Source organism: Terrapene carolina, unplaced genomic scaffold (assembly GCF_002925995.2).
Source record: "Terrapene carolina triunguis isolate 2854851 unplaced genomic scaffold, T_m_triunguis-2.0 Scaffold84, whole genome shotgun sequence".
Classification (NCBI taxonomy): domain Eukaryota; kingdom Metazoa; phylum Chordata; order Testudines; family Emydidae; genus Terrapene; species Terrapene triunguis.
In genome coordinates, this window is record NW_020664435.1 from 40,208,765 (window position 1) to 40,231,387 (window position 22,623).

A 22,623-nucleotide genomic window follows, 5' to 3' on the forward strand; every position below is an offset into this window, starting at 1 on the left:
TATTTTCTTGGGAAAAAAAAAAAAAAAAGGCGTAAAGTCATACATTCAAACCAAATCCATTACGTTTATGTAATGCACACCCAGAAACAATAGCTTCTGTGGGGGGAGAAAATAAAAGCACTGAATGCTTCCGAATTTAAACTATGAACCGGAAGTGCAAGATATAAAGCCACACAGTGCATTAGAAAAGCATAGACCCTGTTTGGTAGTCAAATATTAATAGAAGCAGTCGCAGACTTTTAAGGAATAGGCAGTGCTGCCAAGAGAAGGGGAGGAGAAAGTGAACAATCACCAAATAAATAGCAAAATTGAAAGCCTTCAACAGCCACAAAAATTGCTTTGAAGTTCTCCTGGTTCCTTGCGGAACACTGAAAAATATTCAATTTAAAAAAATTCTATCCTAATTTTCTGCTTGTCTTACCATTTTTAATACCAGACCTATGTTGCATAATAGCAAAATCTTTGTTGTTTAGAATTTCTTCTACCCTGTTCCTTATTGGCTCATTTGTATAACAGCACAACAGACTCTTTGTTATTCTCTCAGCAGAGCCATTTATACACCAATTCATCTAAGGAATGCTTCTACTCTGGATGTTTTTCCCTTCTTTGACAAAAAGTAATTGACCTTAAAGCTAAAATGAAATCACAAGTACTTCCTAACATCCAAACTCCAAAAAAAATATAAACAAAATATAGAAACAAATGTAAATTTTCAAAAAAATTCAATTTACTCAGGTACTAGAATCAGCTTCCTAGATGGTGCGTAAAAGGTTCATCATCCATCGAAAGGGAACAAAGGATGGATCTGAGAATTTTAACCATGGGACATCTGGAACCTATTAGGGACATGGGCATGCTGAGGACTGTCCGGAGGGGCCAAGGGACAGAAGCTCTTCTGGGCATCTACAAAACAGTGGGTGCAGGATGGTATTTGAGTTGTTTTAGGTCTGAGTATAGGCATATATATGAAAGTTCCAGTGGTACACGCAAAGGATATTAAAGGGGAGCATGGGAGCACAAACTAAAAAAAAAAAAAAACAAAAAAAAAAGGGGGGGGGAGTATTAGCACAATCTAGTAGCATAAATCACCATTCCTCATTCAGAAGCTGGTTTTTCCTGCAACTAATTACAAGGTCAAAGATGACTTCCAAGAGAATAAGAGGTTCAATTGCTTTTGCTGCTTAAGTAATGAAGATCAGGTTTTCATGTAAGTCTCCTTACAAGAAAATCACCCAGGGAAAAGGGGCGGGGGGAAGGGGGAGAGATGTCTGAAGTGTTCTAAAACAAAGTGTTTCAAAAATTTTCTGGAGGTAGTGTTAAGCTGATGGCGTCACTTAACTGTTAAATCTCACTGATAAGAAAAAATTGCCACATATTGTTGAAGAGTAGCACTATATTATGACTGGACAAAAATAGTCTATTCTTTAAATTGTGTTTACTTTGTTTATTTAATTGCACTTAGTTTGTTAGTTTCACTGGATTCCTAGGCATAGTCAGTTTCCTGTTTCTGTGGGTCTTTCACACAGCAAGAAAGGAGTGGAAAAACATTTATAAAAATAGGATAATATTATGAACAAACCAATTGGCAGGGAGAATCAGAGGTGCATGTGGAACTTTCAACCCTTTAATTGATTAGATTTCAAATTACTGTTGTTCCTTTAATAATGAAGGTGACAGCAAGCCCTAACATTTGCTAATATGAAAAAAAGACACGAGTTTCTTCATTTGAAGAATTTCTTCCAAGCAACAAGGTTTTTTTTATACAAAGCCGATTTAATAGATCTTACAAAATCCACCACTTAAGTCCTAAATGTTTTTGATTTAAAAAATTAGCGTGTTTACATTTGTTAAAGTAGCTGTAAACTATCTATATGGAGCAAAAGCACTGTGAGAATGTTCACTGTGTATTCTACAAGTTCCCCATAATGCATATACTACTTCTGAATCAGACATCCGACCTAAAATTTCAACTATTTTTAAACACCATTCCCCCCCCCCCCCCCCCCCCCCACCCCTTTGAAAGCAGAGGAGCTCTCCAGAACTGAAAATTTAAGATCAGTTCTCACCATTGATTAACAAGAGGGGCAAGAGACTTGGAATGGGGAAAGGGAGAAGGGGTGTGTGTAAATGAACTGGACTCCATACTGGTTCATACAGCAAAGTTGTTAGTTATCAAAGGTTACAAATGTATAATCTACAACTAGTGACTTCACACAACAATGAAGTAATTTAGTTTTCTGATCATAGGTTGAGCTTGCAGGACTGGCAGTTATTTTTACTTTTTCACCATTTCTAGTATATTCAGAAGAGGTTATGTAATCAATGTGAACAGTCTCCCAACACAGTATCCATATTGAACCAGCTACTTGAAAGTGTTAATTGCCAGTTTTGTTTCAATTTGTGGAAAATGTTATTCTCCTTTATTTTTACATTAATGCCAGGAACTGAGGGGTTGTATTATTTACTCTGAGTAATCTGGAATTTTCAATACCCAATACTACATTCAGAACATAAAGAGGAGGATGAAATAAGAGAATAATTCTATTGTACTGATATCTAAATACAAAACAGTGAGCTTGGTGCTCAATATTTATTGGGGGGGAGGGATAGCTCAGTGGTTTGAGCATTGGCCTGCTAAACCCAGGGTTATGACTTCAACCCTTGAGGGGGCCACTTAGGGATCTGGGGCAAAATCAGTACTTGGTCCTGCTAGTGAAGGCAGGGGGTTGGACTCGATGACCTTTAACGGTCCCTTCCAGTTCTAGGAGATATACCTATCTCCATATATTATTATTATTATATTAATGTCCCATTCCAGTCAGTCATCTGCTTCCATTTTAACCATTGCACGAATATTGTTTGAATCACATGCTTGTGCAGAGGGCCAAGCATAAGGCCTATGAACAGCTTGGGTCCTACTTAAATCTCATTTTGAACAGCACGGAGGGGACTTAGCTTGAACAGAGGTTCTGGAGCACCTTCTGTAATGCTTCATTACTGGTACCATCGCTCTGGTTGCCTGAAGATTGATAGTTGAGGCACTCAACTGTTACTTGACTTCAGACCAATCTCTTCACAAAACTGGATTTTCTATGATCTGGAGCCCATTATCCAATAGATAGGGTCACAGTGCACACCCTATCGATTGGATATGGAGAGACAGTCATCTCATGGAGGAGCACCAGCAGATTGAAATTGTAATGATGTAGCTGTTGTGTCAAGAGTCAGTATGGGAGGATTTAGGCTTCTTAAATCCCTCAAAATCTCATCTTCCAACCTCATCTCAGAGCCAAGCCAAAAATTTACAGCCTGAAGCAAGTAGTTTTGATACAGCCACTTCAAAAGGCAGAGCTTTAGTCCCATGTGGTCATGGCACAGTTCCACTACAAGAACAAGGGGTATGAATGCTTGGAAGACTTTGAACCAAGTAGTGTCAATTCTGAATTGTCCCGAAGTGTTTTGGCCAAAATCAATGCTCATGGCCTAGGCAATGTCAACTTGTCTTCCCATCGGATGAGGGCAGAAGCATAAATACATAGAAGTCCTTGAAGTGTGTGTTATTGATCTGGAGTCTGCACACTCCAGGGGGCAATGAACCAGTATGTTAGTTTTGATACAAAGACAGAATCATAGAATCGTGGGACTGGAAGGGACCTCGAGAGGTTATCTAGTCCAGTCCCTTGCACTCATGGCAGAACTATCATATAGAGTAGACCATCACTGTCAGGTGTCTGTCTAACCTGCTCTTAAAAATATCCAATGATGGAGAATCCATAACCTCCCTAGGCAATTTATTCCAGTGCTTAACTACCCTGACAGTTAGGAAGTTTTTCCTAATGTCAAACCTAAACCGCCCTTGCTGCAATTTAAGCCCATTGCTTCTTGTCCTATCCTCAGATGTTAATTTTTCTCCCTCCTCCTTGTAAAAAATGGTTACTTACCTTTCGTAACGGTTCTTCAAGATGTGTTGCTCGTGTCCATTCCATGTTAGGTGTGTTATGCGCCCATGTGCACGGCTGCCAGAGATTTCTCCTTTAGGGCCAGCTCTGGCATCCCCTGGAGCCTTGCTCTCATGCGCCAAGATATGGGGCACCGCTGGCCCTGCACCCTCTTGTTCCTTCTTGCTATCAACTCCAACAAAGGGGAAAGAGGGTGGGTCATGGAATGGACATGAGCAACATCTCAAAGAACAGTTACAAAAGTTAAGTAACCATTTTTCTTCTTCGAGTGCTTGCTCATGTCGATTCTACGTTAGGTGATTCACAAGCAGTATCCCTGGAGGTGGGCTTGGAGTTCACAGACGTGCTGCTTGCAACACCGCTTTGCTGAAGCTGGTGTTGTCCCAGGCCTGCTCGGTGATGGTGTAGTGGGATGTGAAGGCATGAACCAAGGATCAGGCTCTACAGGTGTCCTGGATCGGTACTTGTACAAGGAAAGCCTCGGACAGAATGGGCAGTCACGACATTGGCGACACTCCTGCTTGTTCATAGCAGGATTTGATGCAGACGGTTATCCACGAGGAGATTCTCTGAGAGGTCACTGGCAGACCTTTCATCCTGTCCCCCACTGCGATGAAGAGCTGCATCGACTTACAGCCTCTTGATGTAGAAGGTCCTCTTGATGTAGAATGCTAAGGCCCGCCTAACATCCAAAGAATGTAACCGGCGCTCCTTGTTCGTCTTGTGAGGCTTTGGAAAGAAAACTGGTAGGAAAAGGTCTTGATTATAGAACTGTGACACCACCTTAGGTCGGAAAGCTGGGTGGAGGCACAGCTGGACCTTGTCCTTGTAGAACACCGTATAAGGGGGGGTTCAGACATCAAAGCCCTAATCTCAGATACCCTGCAGGCTGAAGTGATTGCCACCAGGAAGGAGACCTTCCACGAGAGGAGCAGCAGAGACCAAGAAGCCAGCTGCTCAAAGGTGGGGGGAAGAGACGGACATGTGAGCCTTGACAGGTTTAGGTCCCAAGAAGGGACAGGATCACAAACCTGTGGGTATAGTCTCTCCAGACCTTTCAGGAACCTGATCTTCAGGTTGTGAGAGAAGCCTGATCTACCTTGGACCGGAAGGTGGAAGGCCAAAATGGCCACCAAGTGGACCTTGATTGATAAAAGGGCCAGGCCTTGGTGCTTGTGATGAAGCAGGCAGTCTAAAATGGATTACAACGATGACTGGAAGAGAGGGAGACCCCATCCCGCGGCCCAACAGGTGAAGCATTTCCACTTAGCTAGCGAAGTCACCCTAGTGAAGGGCTTCCTGCTACCAGGCAGGATGTGTTGGACTTGTGCCAAGCAGGCCCGCTCCTCCACGTTTAGCCATGCAGAAGCCACGCCGTCATATGTAGGGACACTAGGTTCAGATGGATCAAACAGCCCTGGTTCTGCAAGAGCAAGTCCGGTTGGAGTGGGAGCTCTAACAGGTTTGCTATTGAGAGGTCCAAGAGCGTACCGCCATTGTGTTCCGGTGCCAGAGAGGGGCAATGCCTCAAGATAAACGGCATGCTGCACACAGCAGTCCCACAGCCAGAGGAACTCTTGACACAAGGCCGACGAGCAGGCTACACCTTGCTTGTTGACATAAAACATCATGGGTTCCAATAGGGACAATGTACTGGCCATTGTCCCGGGGACTGGACACCTGCTGCGGGGCCCGCACCAAAGACTGGCGCATACGACAACTGGTGCGTCTGTGGAGGAGTACCAAACTTCCCCTCCAACTACGAGGACAACTTCTCCCTTGGGGACCATGGCAGAGCTGTCAGTGCCTCCTTCTGCTAGCTATGATGGGGAGCCAGGGAGCAGTGCTGGGGGGAAGGTGATCAGCGACAGTTCCAGGAATGGATGCTACATAGGTGGGGATTGGTGCAGAGACTGTGGAGTGACCTGGAGTCGGGAATTGAGGTCGGGGAGACAGTGACTGCCGCCGAGTCGTCGGTGACTGATGCAGAGAGGAGGGCGGTCGGTACCGAAGAGGTAGGGACCGACGCTGCGAGGCTGGTGATCGACGATGCGGGGCCGGAGACTGGAAATGAGGAGTTGTAGACCGGTGCCAGGACACTGGAGAACGACATTGGCCGAGCGACCACAGAGGCAGGCCCATAGAGGGCTGCCCTTTGCAGGGGGGCGCCTTCGCTGGTTCCACAGTTGAAGGAAGGTGCTGCGGTGTGGGCGGCACCGGTAGGACCATCAGGTCTCTGGCCACCTGAAACACCTCCGGCGTTGAGGGCACCATCAGGCATAGGGGACCCCTACCACTCCATGGAGTCAAGAGGTGATTCCTGTAATGGGCTCGGAGCCCCAGGCAGAAAAGCTGTTTCCTGCAGTCCCGAAGAAGGCAAATGGCCTGTCATTGGTCCTTTGCATGCCACTCCTTTTCCATCCTTCTTCAATGTGGGGGAGCACCCACATTCAGTGTGCTGCTTCCTATGAAGCTTTCTCGGCACCAGCGATGGTGAACGGTGCAGAGGTGAGCCCAATGCCAGTGGTGCGCTCCACACCGAGGTTGAAGTGCTCAGTGCCAAATCAGAGCAGGATAGTTCTGAGGCTGATCTTAGTGCTGCCTCCATCAATAGGGCTTTAAGGTGAATGTCTCTATCTTTTTGAGTACGTGGTCTGAAGCCTTTACAAATGTTATCCTTGACATCTGTTTCCTCCAGACACTTTAGACACCTTGTGTGGGGGTCGCTCACCAGCATGGGCTTGTGACAGACGGCACATGGTTTGAAGCCCAGAGACCGGGGCATGCCTCGTGCCTGGGACAAGGTCCCCGAGGAGACCACTAACTATTCTAATGTATTAAACACTAAGAATAACTACACACAAGAACTGATGAATGAGAAACCACTAGAAGTACTTCAAATCGCCAGGGAGAAAAAAGGCGTTCCAGTGACCATCACAGGCCATAAGAAGGAACTGAGAGGGTGCAGGGCCAGCAGGCGTATACCGGCGCATGAGCGCCGAGCTCCAGGGGATGCCAGAGCTGGCCCTATGGATACCATTAAGGGAAATATCTCCGGCAGCCGTGCACATGATAAAGGCAACTGTGTTGATAGAGGATACTTGGGTTTCCCCAAGATATTTGATTTAGTCCACATGACATTTTTGATTTTAAAAAAATCGCATTATATGGAATTAAGAGGGCACACATTAGATGGATTAAAAACTGGCCCACTGACAAATCTCAAAATGCAGCTATTAATGGGGAAACACAATTGAGCAGGGCTATTTCGGGGGGCCCCCCCCCCCAAGGGTTTGATTCTAGGTCCAACTACCAAATATTTTTATGAACAATCTAGACAATGATAAGAAATTTTTGCTGGTAAAGTTTGCAGATGACAAAGATTAATGGAGTAGTAAATAATGAGAAGGACAGGTTACTGCTAGAGTAATCCGAACCGCTTAAGTAAATGGGTTTTAATACAGCCAAATGCAAGGTAACACACCTGGGAACCAAGAACACAAGTGTTACCTACAGGATAGGAGACTGTCTTAGAAAGGAATGACTCAGAGAAAGATTTAGGGGTCATCATGGATAATTACCACAACGTGAGCTGTCAGTGCAACGTTACAGCAAAAAGGGCATAACGTGATTCTGGCATGTATTTAAAAAAAAAAGTTAATATCAAATAGAAATAACGAAGTGATTTTGCCTCTGTACACAGCATTGGTAAGACCACTGCAAGAATGCTGCACCCAGTTCCGTTGTCCACATGTCCAGAAGGATGGGGAAATACTGGAGAGAGAGTTCAAAGGAAGGCCACAAAAGTGATCCAAGGGCTGGAAAACAATCCATACAATGTAAGACTAAGGTTGAGATGACTTATCACGGTGTATAGGTACTTACACATAGAAAAGGTATTGGGGAGTGGGGGGGGCTTTTCAACCTTGTTGACAAAGGCATAAATTCTAATTGTTGGAAAATTAAGAGAGAAATTCAGACTTGAAACAAGATGCAGTTTCTTGGCAATGAGGCTAAAACACTGGAACAGCTTATGGAACAGTGCAGGAGGTGAACTCACCATCACTTGGAGTCTTCAAAAAGATATCAAATGTCTTCTTAAAGGATACATTTTAATCCAGCTTCAAGAAAAAATTCTGCAGCCTGCGTGCACGTGGAAAGAAGGGGTGTGTCAGGCTGGGTGATTGTGGTAGTACCTTCTGGCCTTAAAGTCTGAATCCGTGGGTCCCCTGTTCACGCCTTTCCTTCACAGACCATGGGGAGAACAGGATTGCCTGTATTGCCTCCATTACGATGTCACTATAATCAAATCTCTTGCTTCAAGGTTTCAGCCAATCACCTGCAGAGGCCAGGAAGAATTCCCCCTGAACACACAATTGGCTTAAGATATTATTTTGGGGGCGGGGGGAGGGTTAACCTTCCTCTGAATCAGAGTGGCCACAGGGCACCAGACTGGGCAGACCAGTGCTCTGAAATGAAACAGAGAATCCTTTATAGATACCTGGCCAGTGTATCTGCTCCATACTCAGGATCATCCCGATTATCCAATTTAAGGTCAGGAAGGAATTTACCCCCAGGTCAGGCACCTTGCGGGGAGGAAGCATGTTGCCTTCCTCTGTAGAATGGCGCATGATTCACCTGCTGGGATCATTTAGGCATCTCACCCCTAATCAATGTCCTGCCATTGCAGGGGACACAGACATTGCTGGCATCTGGTTCTCTCCTGTTCTCTGCCTGTGGCGCACACCATTTAGTTTCCTGAAGACTGAAATGTTCTGCTCTAATTAAAGTATCTGGGCTTAATAGGGGGGTATCTGGGTAACATTTAATAGCCTGTGATATACTAAATACATAAATAAATCTAAATATATGGAGATATACCTATCTCATAGAACTGGAAGGGACCTTGAAAGGTCATTGAGTCCAGCTCCCTGCCTTCACTAGCAGGACCAAGTACTGATTTTGCCCCAGATCCTTAAGTGGCCCCCTCAAGGACTGAAGTCACAACCCTGGGTTTAGCAGGCCAATGCTCAAACCACTAAGCTATCCCTCCACCCCCCCGATCAAGAGATCAAATAGATGACTGGATGATTCCTTCTGGCCTTAAAGTCTAGGAAACATACTCCTTAAAGACCTCCATGTTTTGTTAAAGGGATATTCAAAAATGAGAAGTCATTAAACTGTGTTGATCTTCATAATAATATTTCCTCTCCTTTATTACATGCTTCAAATAACACTGAAGTGAAGAGAGTAGCTCACACCTCTAAGACTGTAACATCTCCGCAGTATGACTGCCAAGGGTCCCATTTCCATGTGCCCCATATGCTTTTGTTTCACCTCTGTTTCTAATACAAGGAATGGCTCCATTGGTAAAAAGCACAATCCTCAGGTTCACTTGATAAGCACACAATTTCTTTACTAGCCTAGCGTAAACTGAAATGACTGCTCTCCTTTTTTTCCCTTGAATTAGATATGCATTTCTTGCATTCTGGGGTTCACTTCCAACTGCTGACCAGCCACTATATGGGATAAACACCAATGAAATAGTTTCTTCTCTCAAGAAAGAGGTTTGTCTCTCCTCTGTCTACTAGGTCAAAATTCCTAGAAAACAGCAACTCCCTAAAGGTCAGGAAATATTTGAAATGAAAACTTCCTCCAAACCATCTAGGAGGTTAGTCATTTCAGTGACCTGAAGCTTTGTTTAGGACATGCTTTCATAAGTGAACGCTTCCATTATAGAATGCACGTATGAATATGCTGATGATGCACATTGATTACATGCCTCCATAGCATGTATTAGGCTACATTTGTGGCTGTGGGGCCTGTCCTCACAGGTAGCTAAGTTAGACTTGTCATGGCAGAGTCTGGAGTTTTATTGCAATTACTGTGTAACGGTTCCTAGTTCTATGTTGCCTCTTACCTACAGCAGTAGGTATCTAAACCAAAATTTATTTATTTAACTGCAGCTAGAAAAATGATTAGAACATGTAACAGAGCCTCAGAGGTCAATTCTAAATTGGTCATTCATATATCCACCCCACAACCCATTCCAAGATTTTGATCCCACAGTTTTTGCACAACAGGCCTTTGTCTCAAAAGCAAACTAGTATCAACAGAAAGACTGGACATATTTATTCAGTTCATATTCAGTGACAGTCCATATGTATTAAGGACAGAATCAGATATTGGCACTCATCCTTTGAATACTTTGTTTCTGAATAGCAGAAGGCAGAAGTTGGAATTAAAGTAGAATAGTGAAAACTATTATCTCAGCAGCCACATGGATAAGAAAACTCCTTGACCCTTCCAGTAGCTACTGGAGAGGAGTTTTAAGTTTATAGAACATCTGCTAGCCAGAGACTGATATTAAGGAAAGCCCTCTGTGAAGGGGCATATGCCACACTGGCCCTGAGAGGGTAAATGAGGCCAAATGAACTACCCAGGCTGCACCTAGAGGAGGAGTCAGGAAGCAGGGATTGATTGGAAACAGGCTCAGCTGAGCAGGAACAGGTGGGGCCTATATAAGCCAGCAACAGAGGGGGGCTATAGGGGAGTAGTCTGCAGTCACTCCTTGAGAGGAGGGCATCTGGGCTGGCAATCTGGCAGGGGGGGTAGATCTACGAAGTAGGAAGGAATCCAGGGGAAGAGCAACATTGTCTGGGAGTAAGTAGGCCACTGTTTCTAGATAGGGTCCCTGGACTGGAACCCAGAGTAGAGGGCAGGCCCAGGTTCCCCTACCAGCCACTGGAGGAGTGGAATGCTCAAAGCAGTAAAGGGAAGACTGCCATTTTGTATAGTCGGATTTTGATATCCCTAAAATGGGAAACACTGGATCATAGTAACCTGGCTGGATGGCCTAGTCACGAAGAGGAGGCTGCAGCTGCTGGAGTGAGAGGGGTCTGCAAAACAAGAGGACAATGGGAGAGACCGCCAGAAGAGGGTACAACACCTGATAAAGCGAATCCCTAATGGTCAGGAGGAGGCACCGCCTGCAGTGGGGGTGTCACAGGGTTCACTCAAACAGGGTCCAGAGAGAGCAACCTATTCAAACTCACAGAAACTGGCAGCAGGGGAGCTGGCTTCTCACTAGGGGCATGGCCCCTGAAACTCAAGGGTGGGATCCTGCACTTGTTTTGTATATACCTCAGAATCAGTAGGTTTAGGCCACTGTCTTAATTCTAGATTATGACTTTTCCAACACTTTAATCCAGGGTTAACAAATCACTATTGTATACCATTGTATTGTAGTAGAAGACAGCTACCCAAAGGCAGCGTGGTAGCCAAGACTATTTTACATTAGCCAAAATTGTAAGATACCCAAGACTCTTTTCACAGCACAAAATACAGCTGATATTTGTGCAGACTTTTACAAGTTTAAGAGCTACTCACAGTGCCTCCTGGACTACTGCTACCAAATAGAAGTAAATGAATCAAAGGGCAAATGTGGAAATAGTGTTGCAAAAAGTGATCTATGGTATTTTTCAGACTTAGAATAACTAATAGTAAGGAAAAACAGTTTTATTTTCCACAGAGAAGGAAGGCTGAAATTTCATAAAATGTAAAATCAGCAGGAGATTGAGCAAGTGAAAACTAATTGGTACTTATGTCTACTTTTTTTTCTTAAATGTCACTGAGTGTCCTCAAGCACTGGATGACTCCTGCTGGTTTTGAACTCTAGTAAGTAAGAGATAAGAAATTACGATTTCCATATTATGTTTTATATTAACTTGAGCCATTTGAGACAAATCACCATTTTATATGAATTCTAAAAACACTTTAACCTAGATTAAAAATGATACTTTCAGGTAAAAATTCAGATTTGTAATGTATATATGTAGTACACAAAGTGACTGTCCCTCACCATAGCAGTTTAGTTTGTCAAAGTTGTTAGTGCTCCAAATAAGCTGTTAAAATGTCAGTTATATATGAAAACTAGACACAAATAATGAAGGGTTGCTATAACTAGTCAAAATACATTCCAGTCCAGTGTTAGTCATTCAAGTTTTAATAATGGTCTATACATGTGTCCTCTTTAAAATAGGTACTTTTATGTTTCATTATTAGGGACTTACCAAATTCATGGCCATGAAAAGCGTATCACAGACTGTGAAATCTGGTCTCCCATCGTCTTTTGTGTGCTTTTACCCTATACTATATAGATTTCACAGGGAGACCAGCATTTCTCAAATTGGAGGTCCTGACCCAAAAGGGAGTTGCAGAGGGGTCATAAGGTTATTTTAGGGAGGCTGCGGTATTGCTACCCTTACTTCCGCGCTGATTTCAGATCTGAGCGGCTAGAGAGTGGCAGCTGTTGGCCAGGTGCCCAGCTTTGAAGGCAGCGTCCCACCAGCAGCAGTGCAGAAGTAAGGGTGGCAATACCATACCATGCCATCCTTACTTCTGCACTGCTACTGGAGGCAGCTCTGCCTTCAGAGCTGGGCTCCCACCTGCAGCCACTGCTCTCCAGCTGCCCAGCTCTGAAGGCAGCGCCGTTGCCAGCAGCATTGCAGAAGTATGGGTAACAGTACCGCAACTCTCCACCTACAATAACCTTGTGACACCCCACACACACACCCCTTTTTGGGTGAGGACCCCTACAATTACAACACCATGAAATTTGAGACTTACATAGCTGAAATCACAAAAATTACAATTTAAAAAATCCTACGACTGTGAAATTGACCAAAATGGACCATGAATTTCATAGGCCCTTATTCATTATCCATTAGAACTAGGTCACTGGTATGTTATTAGCACTACAAATCACTTTCTAGCACTGCCCCTTATAAAAAAGCCATGTCACAGAATAGGGCCTTTTGAAGGAGCATAAAGAAGCTGTGTTGTTGGTCAGAAAAATAAGAACTTCCTGCCACTGGGTCCCTTATTTCACAGCCAGATCAGTTTTCCTCCCACCTAATGACAAGTTACAGCCTGGCTGGAGGCAGCAAGCAGCCCTGTGACATAAGGGCTAGTGTCAAACACTGTGACATTTGCCAAACTTAGCACTAGAGACTGGTAGTCAAAATAGAGACTATCGATCATTTCCCCCAATCCGGAAAATTTTCTTAAGTTATGTTGACCTAACAATACTAAACAAAAAGTATAGTAAGTAAGTAAATAAATGAAACTATGCAGAAACAAGCTCAAGGGATGGGGAGGTTCTGCCCATATCCTCCTTCCATGTGTAGTAGTCCAAAAGAGTAAGTGGCATAATCAAGTAGAACTCTTAGTTTAGCACTACTGTCTTACTATGATCATAGTCTCTCTATCTTGTTTATATGCAAAGGCCAGTTTGTTCAGTACTAAACAAAGAAGTGCAAAATCTGCCTTTCCTGCAGAACTAAAGTGATTTAAAATGTACATGTCCAACAATTGTAGGCCTCTGATTTTATATCTTCAAGAAAATCTGATAGAAAAATCTAGGGAAATTTAAAGTATTACAACTATCATACTAGCTGAGCAATAAACCCAAAGTATCATGACACAGTTTGAAAAGTTTATTAGGCACTAGTCAGACTGATCAACGAGGGGGCAGCAAGCTCCCTTACGAGCCTGGTCCACGGTGAGAACCCCAGCCTCCTGTCACCTCCAGCTACTAAGAACGGAAGCTGCTAGTATTTCTATCAGATTCCTCAGGGCCTTCATCTTATTTATCAGCCTCTGACTAGTTAAGTATCGGACAGGGTTTTTTTCAAACTCTATTTTGTAATTTATATCTTTCACTTACCCCTATCTTGTTTTAAATTCTGCAAAGCGTTTTAGGAAACAATTTAAAGGAAGGTAAATATAGCATATAATTTGCATTTTCTTAAACTATCAGCCCTGACTAGAATTTAACCCTCATGCATCAAATTTATACTCAAAGATAGCTCAATGAAAGTATCATATGTTTTCAGAGTACCCTTTTATATTACAACCCAATATATCCTTTGACTTAAGAGCATTGCTATGTCTAAGAATCAAGGTAAGCATTCAAGACAATTATGAGATTATTTACACTTGTAATAACTGAAAAACTAGGTTACATTTGCTGAATACAATGACATATTTAAACCTACTCTCGCAGTAAACCAAGTTACACTGTCTGCATTGTAACTTGGCCTATAGCCAACTGCAACCTCTTTATGCCAAGTTACCTATAATAATAGTGATAGATTGTATAAAGTTAGTTAAGGTTTATTTAACTTAGGGCTTATCTATACAGTGGGGTAATGTGCTCTAAGGGGGTGTGACTTCTAATGAGTACTAACATGTTGCATATTAATTGGCCTGTGTGAACCCAGCCGGTCTGCTTTAATGTAGTGCTTTTTGAAACAGTACTATGCTAAAGCACACTAGGAACCCTTGTTGGCATGCACTAAGGTCTACATGGACCAATTAATGAGCAACACGTTAGTGTGCTTTTTCAAATCACACCCCCATAAAGTGCATTACCCCACTTTGTAGGCATGCCTTTAGAGCAGGGGTAGTCTATTTTCTGTCATGCTCCAAATGTCTTGGTCAAGGTATTATCAGGGCCCAGACTCCAGAGAAAATAAAATGATAATCATAGAACTGGAAGGGACTGCGAGAGGTGATCTAGTCCAGTCCCCTGCACTCAAGGCAGGATTAAGTTTTAACTAGACCATCCCTGACAGGTGTTTGTCCAACCTGCTCTTAAAATTCCCCAATGATGGAGATTCCACAACCTCCCTAGGCAATTTATTCTAGTGCTTACCCACTCTGACAGTTAGGAAGTTTTTCCTAATGTCCAACCTAAACTGCCCTTGCTGCAATTTAAGCCCACTGCTTCTTGTCCTATCCTCAGAGGTTAAGAACAACAATTTTTCTCCCTCTGCCTTGTAACAATCTTTTATGTACTTGAAAACTGTTATGTCCCCTCTCAGTCTTCTCTTCTCCAGACTAAACAAACCCAATTTTTTCAATTTTCCCTTACAGGTCATTTTTTTAGACCTTTAATCATTTTTGTTGCTCTTCTGTGGACTTTTTCCAATTTGTCCACATCTTTTCTGAAATGTGGTGCCCAGAACTGGACACAATACTCCAGTTGAGGCCTAATGAGCGCGGAGTAGAACGGAAGAATTACTTCTCGTATCTTACTTACAATACTCCTGCTAATACATCCCAGAACGATGTTTGCTTTTTTTGCAACAGTGTTACACTGTTGACTCTCATTTAGCTTGTGATCCACTACGACCCCCAGATCCCATTCCGCAGTACTCCTTCCTAGGCAGTCATTTCCCATTTTGTATGTGTGCAACTGACTGTTCCTTCCTAAGTGGAGTACTTTGCATTTGTCCTTATTGAATTTCATCCTATTTACTTCAGACCATTTCTTCAGTTTGTCCAGATCATTTTGAATTTTAATCCTATCCTCCAAAGCACTTGCAACCCCTCCAGCTTGGTATCGTCCGCAAACTTTATAAGTGTACTTTCTATGTCATTATCAAAATCATTAATTAAATTAATTAACCAGTAATCTAGTAGGGCCTCCATGTTGGAGTCAGACTTTGGGGCCTTTTACTTATGGTCACATTGGTCCTTTGCACTAATCAGTGAGGCTACAAAATCAGTGTTTTCTGAAGTACTTCCAGATGATGTGCTCAGTTTCTTCAAAGTCGGGAGCTGTTTCAGGAAATCCAATCCCTCTTGGCAAAGAGACCCCTGATGTTGGGTCACTGGGTGGAAGAGGGAGGTTCCCCTCCCCCAATATTTCTTGATAGTTAAAACAGAGGGTGACTCTGGACTGTAATAAATCTCTGGGGAAACAATTGATATTTGGTGAACGAAAAGTCAAGACGGTCACCCAGGGACCCTTCATGCTGCTCCTAGAGGGAGGGTACTGATTATGTGCTCTGCACCTACGGTACCTTCCAAACATCAGAAGTATCTCAGAGGAGATCAGTGTTGCCAATTTTGGATCTTGTTTTGGGGGCTGTCTTCCTGTTTTCAAGAAGTGCTCAGTGGTCATTGTGGCCCACCTGCACAAATGCATGTTGCTCTACTTGGACAATTGGCTGATTAAAGATGTTATTCTGAAGGGGTGTCAAAAGATCCATCCACTTCACCTTTGAGGTGTTAAGAGCTGCTAGGGTTTGATAAACTATTCATTCGCAGCTTGTCCTTTGCAGACAATTGCAGTACATAGGTCGGGAAGTCTTTGAATTGACTCCTAAGACATGATCTAAGATATCACCCATCTGATAGAAAGGATAAGAATGAGCCAGCAAATGACTGTTCTGATTATTCTATGGATGTTGAGTCCCATGGCCCCAACTATAGTCATAGTACCCTGGCACATCTCAACTTGAGAACTGCAGGGCATGTGCATTGCATCCAAGTAACTAATGACCTTTTGACTCCTTTATTTCGTGGCAGTTCATGGAAAAATTACAGTCAGGAATGGATTGATCCAGATATGTTCAAGCTGGGGAGGGAAGCTTATACAGAATTGTCTCCTTTCCAGAGAGCTTGGACACTCCAGGAACAAGTTGTACACATGTTTCCGAAGTAAGGGTGATCCTGTATGCACTAAGGATCTTCAGAGACCCTGGTATATTCCAAATGCTAATCCCAGTACAGATAGACAACTGGACTAACGTTTTACATAAATAAGCAGGGCAGCATTGGGTTGCACTTCATGTTTTGGAAAGCCCGACAACCATAGGAGTGGGATCTCCTCCATAAGACATTCCTAGTTGCAGCTGTGTTCCCCTTCCCATCCAGGTATGTGGTACAGCCTGTGTTTATCCATGATACATTCTTATGTGAAGTCTCTGCATCAGGGAGTTGGCAGAGTAGAGTCTCTCATATTGGGTTCCATAGGGAGGGAAACTCTTCAACTCACTTGAACTTAGAAGCTATCAGTCTTCTGCTTACCGTACCCAGAAACATCCACATTAGCAAATGGTGCCTGTTCCAGCCACTGAGAAAGATGGCTCTTGTATGTCTCTCCCTACCAGAGGGACTAATGGAGTCACGGTACAACTCAGATGGGTTCAGTGATCCTAATAGCCCTGTGCTGGCCCAGACAGATATGGTTCTCAGTTGCAGGTGGTCATAGTAAGTCTTATGAAGTCACTGGGAATTATTCAGAACCTGGGGCACCTTGAACATACCTCTTAAGCATATTCAGATATTAGTCCACTTTGTAGTTTCTTATTCTCAGTGTTAGCATTGGCCGCGTTGCAGCCTTGTCTGATTCAAAGGACATCCTTTGAGCTTCTTGCACTCCAGCAGTGAGAATCTTAGCAGTTGATAATTTCAGAGAAGAGAAAGATACTTAATCTATAGTTCAGACAGGATTCTTTTACCATTTCCCTTTGGAACAGGGGGGGAAAATCAACTTTTAAGGTGTGTCAGTGCTCTCAACTTGTTTACTCTTTCTTTGGCGCACATTTATTAGTCAATCATTTTGAATTGTCTGTCATAATGAAGCTTCATCTCACGTGCAACTGAGAAAACTGGCTGGGATATTTGGAAAGGAGAAAGGAATGGCATGCAGTGGTTAGAGGGGGGTTTGCCTCTTGCACTACCCCTTCACTGTTGCCTTCAGGCGTCAAAATTCATTAATAGAACTCTCTCAGGTCTTAGTCTTGCACTATGAAGGAAAGGCCTAGGACTCAGAAACCTGTTGTAATGAAATCTTCAGCAAAGTAGAACTATACTCATGTATTCTTCTCTAATACTTTAAGTGAAATGATTATTTAGTTAGATATATTTGCATGTTACAATTTTATCTTGACATATTATTCTTTTAAGTGGAAGGTAAACATCATATTTGAATTGGTTTGCTCCTTAAACCACGTGCTCTTGCTAGAAGCACACCTTGCCTCTAAAGCAGGGTAGTCAATAGGTGGACCACCGGCCAAATCCGGACCATGAGATGCTTTTGAATGGACCCCGAAGTATTTGTGTTTATGCAAAAGGAACAAAACGAGATCAAACTAGCAAGGGACATAAAAGGAAACAAGAATACATTCTACAAATACATTAGAAGCAAGAGGAAGAGCAAGGACAGAGTAGGCCCATTACTCAATGAGGGGGGGAAGACAATAACAGAAAATGTGGAAATGGCAGAGGTGCTTAATGACTTCTTTGTTTCGGTTTTCACCAAGAAGATCGGTGGTGATTGGATGTCTAACATAGTGAATGCCAGTGAAAATGAGGTAGGATCAGAGTCTAAAATAGGGAAAGAACAAGTCAAAAATTACTTAGACAAGTTAGATGTCTTCAAATCACCAGGGCCTGATGAAATGCATCCTAGAATACTCAAGGAGCTGACTGAGGAGATATCGGAGCCATTAACAATTATCTTTGAAAAGTTGTGGCGGACGGGAGACATTCCAGAAGGCTGGAAAAGGACAAATATAGTGCCCATCTATAAAAAGGGAAATAAGGACAACCTGGGGAATTACAGACTAGTCAGCTTAATTTCTGTACCCGGAAGGATAATGGAGCAAATAATTAAGCAATCAGTTTGCAAACACCTAGAAGATAATAAGGTGATAAATAACAGTCAGCATGGATTTGTCAAGAACAAGTCGTGTCAAACCAACCTGATACCTTTCTTTGACAGGGTAACAAGCCTTGTGGATGGGGGGGAAGCGGTAGATGTGGTATATCTTGACTTTAGTAAGTCTTTTGATACATGACCTTCTCATAAACAAACTAGGGAAATGCAACCAACATGGAGCTACTATAAGGTGGATGCATAACTGGTTGGAAAATCATTCCCAGAGAGTAGTTATCAGTGGTTCACAGTCATGCTGGATGGGCATAACGAGTGGGGTCCTGCAAGGATTGGTTCTGGGTCTGTTTCTGTTCAATATCTTCATCAATGATTTTGATAATGACAAAGGAAGGGGAATCAGAGGACTCAGATCTCCTAGACCTTTTAAGCTTTTTCTTCCTCTTTTTCAGCATTTTTTGTTTGTTTTTTGTGCTTTTTTAAGCTCATTTAGAGAGCGTACAAGCTCATTTGTGGCTTTGGTGGGGTTTTTTGTGACTAGCCTTGCTGAGGGCCTGATGTCCTCTCGCATGAGGTCTTTGAGTCCTCCTCTTCTGGGTTCCATTTCCTTGAGGAGGGGGGGAGGAGAAATGCTTCCAGAGCACTCCTGGCCAAACTAGGAAGATGGGGAGGGTGCTTATGAGTCCTGCTTCTTTTCCCAGGATGCTCAGGACCAATTTTAGGAGGGGGGGGGAATTTGTGACCCCACAAATATGCCCTTTTGTGTTCTCTAGAGGCCCTTGGGACTTACTATGAGTCAATTGACCGGGGTCCTCCTCATCCTTGGAGCCTCTTCCTACTCTGCACATAGACTCACGGTCCATTTTTCCCCATGTTGGAGTCAGTTGCTCTGGGGAGCAGGGGATCCCACATGCCTGTCTGACTCATAGCCCTGGGACTTAACAAGAGTCAGGGACAGAAGGTTGTGTGCAGGCTGGGCACAACTCACTGTCTGCCAAGTCTGGGAGGATAATCTCACAGATCAAGCACCATTTGGCTTTCATTCAGTGTGTTTTAGGCTGCTCTGCCATACCTGGAAGGTGCAGAGGAACAAGTAGGGAGGCCCTGCAGCAGAGGCTCCAGAGGATTCAAACACCCAGTTGAAAAACTGGCCCAGGAACCTGAGGGAGAAATCACTGCTCACCACTGCCCCAGATTTTGACCCAAAAAACCCTCAGGCAGATGAGGAGGCAGGAGCACTAAAACCACTGTCCACATGCTGCCACAGAGGCAGAGAAACTGGCCAGGAGCGGGAGTAGAGGGGAAATGGCCAGAGCAGCAGCTCTAAACAGTTGATCTGACTCCATGAGCTGCAAAGTGCAAAGAGCAGCCCAGACCTCAAGAACTGAGGGAGTCAGTGGGCTGCAGAAATAGGCATCTTGAGGTTATTAGCTACAGTAGTTAACAGTGTTTCAGCACCGGCTCCTCAATGTAAGGTTTGCTTGCCCAGTTTTGAGATGCACTATTGTCATCTTTACCCGTGGTATGAATTGGCTGAGAAGAATACATTACATGTATGTTTTACTTACTTCTAGATGCCACTAGCCTACACTGTAATATTCAAACTCATGCCTCACATTCTCTAGAGGCAGAAACAAGAGAATTGTTATACTGAAGCAGTTCAGAAATCCATCTAATTCACATCCTGTAATACTTCAAAGAGTAATGAGAACTAGTTTAATTTTTACTGGTTAAAGTAAATAAGTTGCATCTTAGTGAACTCCTTGCAGATCTGAGTCTTCAGCTGACACAATAAGAATGGGAGGATATTATGCTAAATTGAGAGAGTTTAAATGTCTAATTGAAATGAAAACAGTTTCCCAGCCCCATAGGGATCAACTTTAAGCTCTGGCTTAAAATTCATTCCTCGAAGACAGCATCTTCCTCCCTAACAGTGACTGTGAAAATTGAACAGTAGATCTGCTATGTAGTATGGTGTTGAATACTACTTTCATTTCCAGGTACTAGACCCTGGGATTTTGTGTTTAATTAGCCCAGAGAGCGAGACAAAAGGAGTGACAGCCTCAGGGTCCAGCAAGCTACCAGTTACAATTGCAGCTGCTACTTTCCCCATACCACCATTACCCCTCCTTCCCAAAAGAGCATCTCTACACATGGCATGTAGTTCTTCTCCACCTCATATAGGCTGCACAGTATTTCACTTGCCTAACCAAAGTGTCCCAAATGCGCCTTACATTTGAATTATTCTCCCCACACACATGTAAGAGACACCAGAAGAGCCTGTGTGAAAAATGATTTACCCAAGATCACATGGCAGATCTCTGGATATCTAAGCCAGTGCCTTAACCGGAAGACCATTTCTCCTGCTAAGAGCACCAGAGGATCTGTACCAGCAGCAGAGACTAGTCACCAAAACCGACAGGTGAAGGAAGGGGAAGTAGGGAACAACAAGTAGTACTGCCCAGTGGGAAGTAGCACAGGGTGACGCAGCACAAAACAGATGGAGCTTCTGGATTGGGTAGGGGGTGGGACATGGTCTGAAGCTAATGGGCAGAAAGTGTCAGCCAGGGAGCAATGGGCATAAGGTTTGGGAACGGGAGAAGAGGCAACCAGGACATGGGGGCTAGGGGGGAAGTGGTCAGGAGAAGACATGAGATTTAAAAGACTTGGCAAATGCCCAGGGATGTAGGTAGTGAGTTGGTGGGAGACCAGGAGCTACACCTAGAGTGACTGGGAAGCATGGGGTGAAAGCGGTTGGGGTAGGAGAGCAAGAGCCATGCCCAAGCTGCAGTGCAATGTTAACATGAAGTGAAGGTGCTGGGCAGACATCAGAAACCATGGCTGGGAGACAGGGATGAAGGAGCTGAGGGGAGGAAACCAGGAACAATGTCCAACGTGCACATAGAGGAGGATGGAGGTGCATGAGATGAAGAGCAAAGGGGTCCAGGAGCCATGGCTGGGGGGAGGTCTAGTATATGATGCAAAAGACCTTAGGGAACAGAAAGACCAGCAGCCCTACCCAGGATGTGGGGGGAGGGGAAGCAAAGGGTGAAGAAACAGGGTGGCCAGCCTTTATGCAAAGATATGCAGGAGTGGACACAGGGTTAAGGGGTGGAGGGCAGAAGCCATTTGCAGGATGTATGGAGAAAAAGGAGGGGGATCAGCAATTACATTCTGGGTGTGTGCACGGGGGGATGGGATGAAGGTGCTTGGAGTGACTAGCAGTGCACGGAGAGGGGAGGGAGGAGATGGAGTGGAGTGAAGGAATGGAAACAAGGAGACCAGGAGCATGGCCATGATGTGCAAGAGGGTGGCACAGAATAAAAGTGGGGAAGAGCAGTAGCCATGCCGCCCACAATGTGGAGGTGGGAAGGGTGAAGGAGTAATGCTTTGACTGTACATGGGAAGCGGGAGCCAGTGTGGGTGTAGATGAGCTGAAAGAAGAGGGGACCCAGGGTGTTTGTGGCAGAAGGCTTAAAGAGCTGGGGGGCTGCAGTTGTGCCCAGTACATGGGAGGCTGGGGTGTGAAGAAGCTGGTCGGTGAGAACCTGAGAGCATGCCCAGGACATACACGTGTGTGGGGAGAGAGGTGTGCAGGAGCCGGTTGGGGGGTGAGGAGCCATGTCTATGATTGTGTTGGAGGGAGAGATGAAGAGAAGGGGCTGGGAGACCAGAGTTATGTATCCAGGGAAGAGGAGGAAAGAGCCAGTGGAGACAGGGGACAGCAAATATGCTCAAGGTGCGTGAGGAGGATGGGGAGCAAGAGCCATGAACTGGGGCTACATGTCTGGAGAGGGGTTGAAGAAGCTGGGGGCGCAGGAACCAGGCATGGGGACCATGTGTGCAGGGAGGAGGTGAAGGAGCTGGGAGGGGCAGTAGCTATGCAAAGGATGTAGAAGGAGGAAACTAAGGTGTTGATGGGGATGGTGGGTCGGTGGCAGGGGCAGTGCCCTATGTGTGTCAGGGGTTGGGTGGAGAGAGTGAAGGAGCTGGGGGAAGAAGAGCCAGGGTCAGGCTGGGGAGGAGAGTGCGAAGGAACTTGTGAGGGAGCATGGCTAGGCTGTGCGTGGGGCAGAAACAGCACAGTGGAGGGGTGGAGAGAGAGAGACTAAGGTAAGGATAGCGCAGATGGAGGAAAGGAGGTCAAGCATGGGGAACAGGAACAACACAGCTAGGGAGATGAGGACCCATGGG

At 44.3% G+C, this 22,623-nt stretch overlaps 1 protein-coding gene across 1 annotated transcript in view; it reads right to left on the minus strand.

The window, feature by feature from the left end:
- The window catches only part of DNAJC1 (DnaJ heat shock protein family (Hsp40) member C1), a 176,259-nt gene that overhangs the window by 152,526 nt on the left and 1,110 nt on the right, over positions 1-22,623 (minus strand). The window lies entirely within an intron of this gene.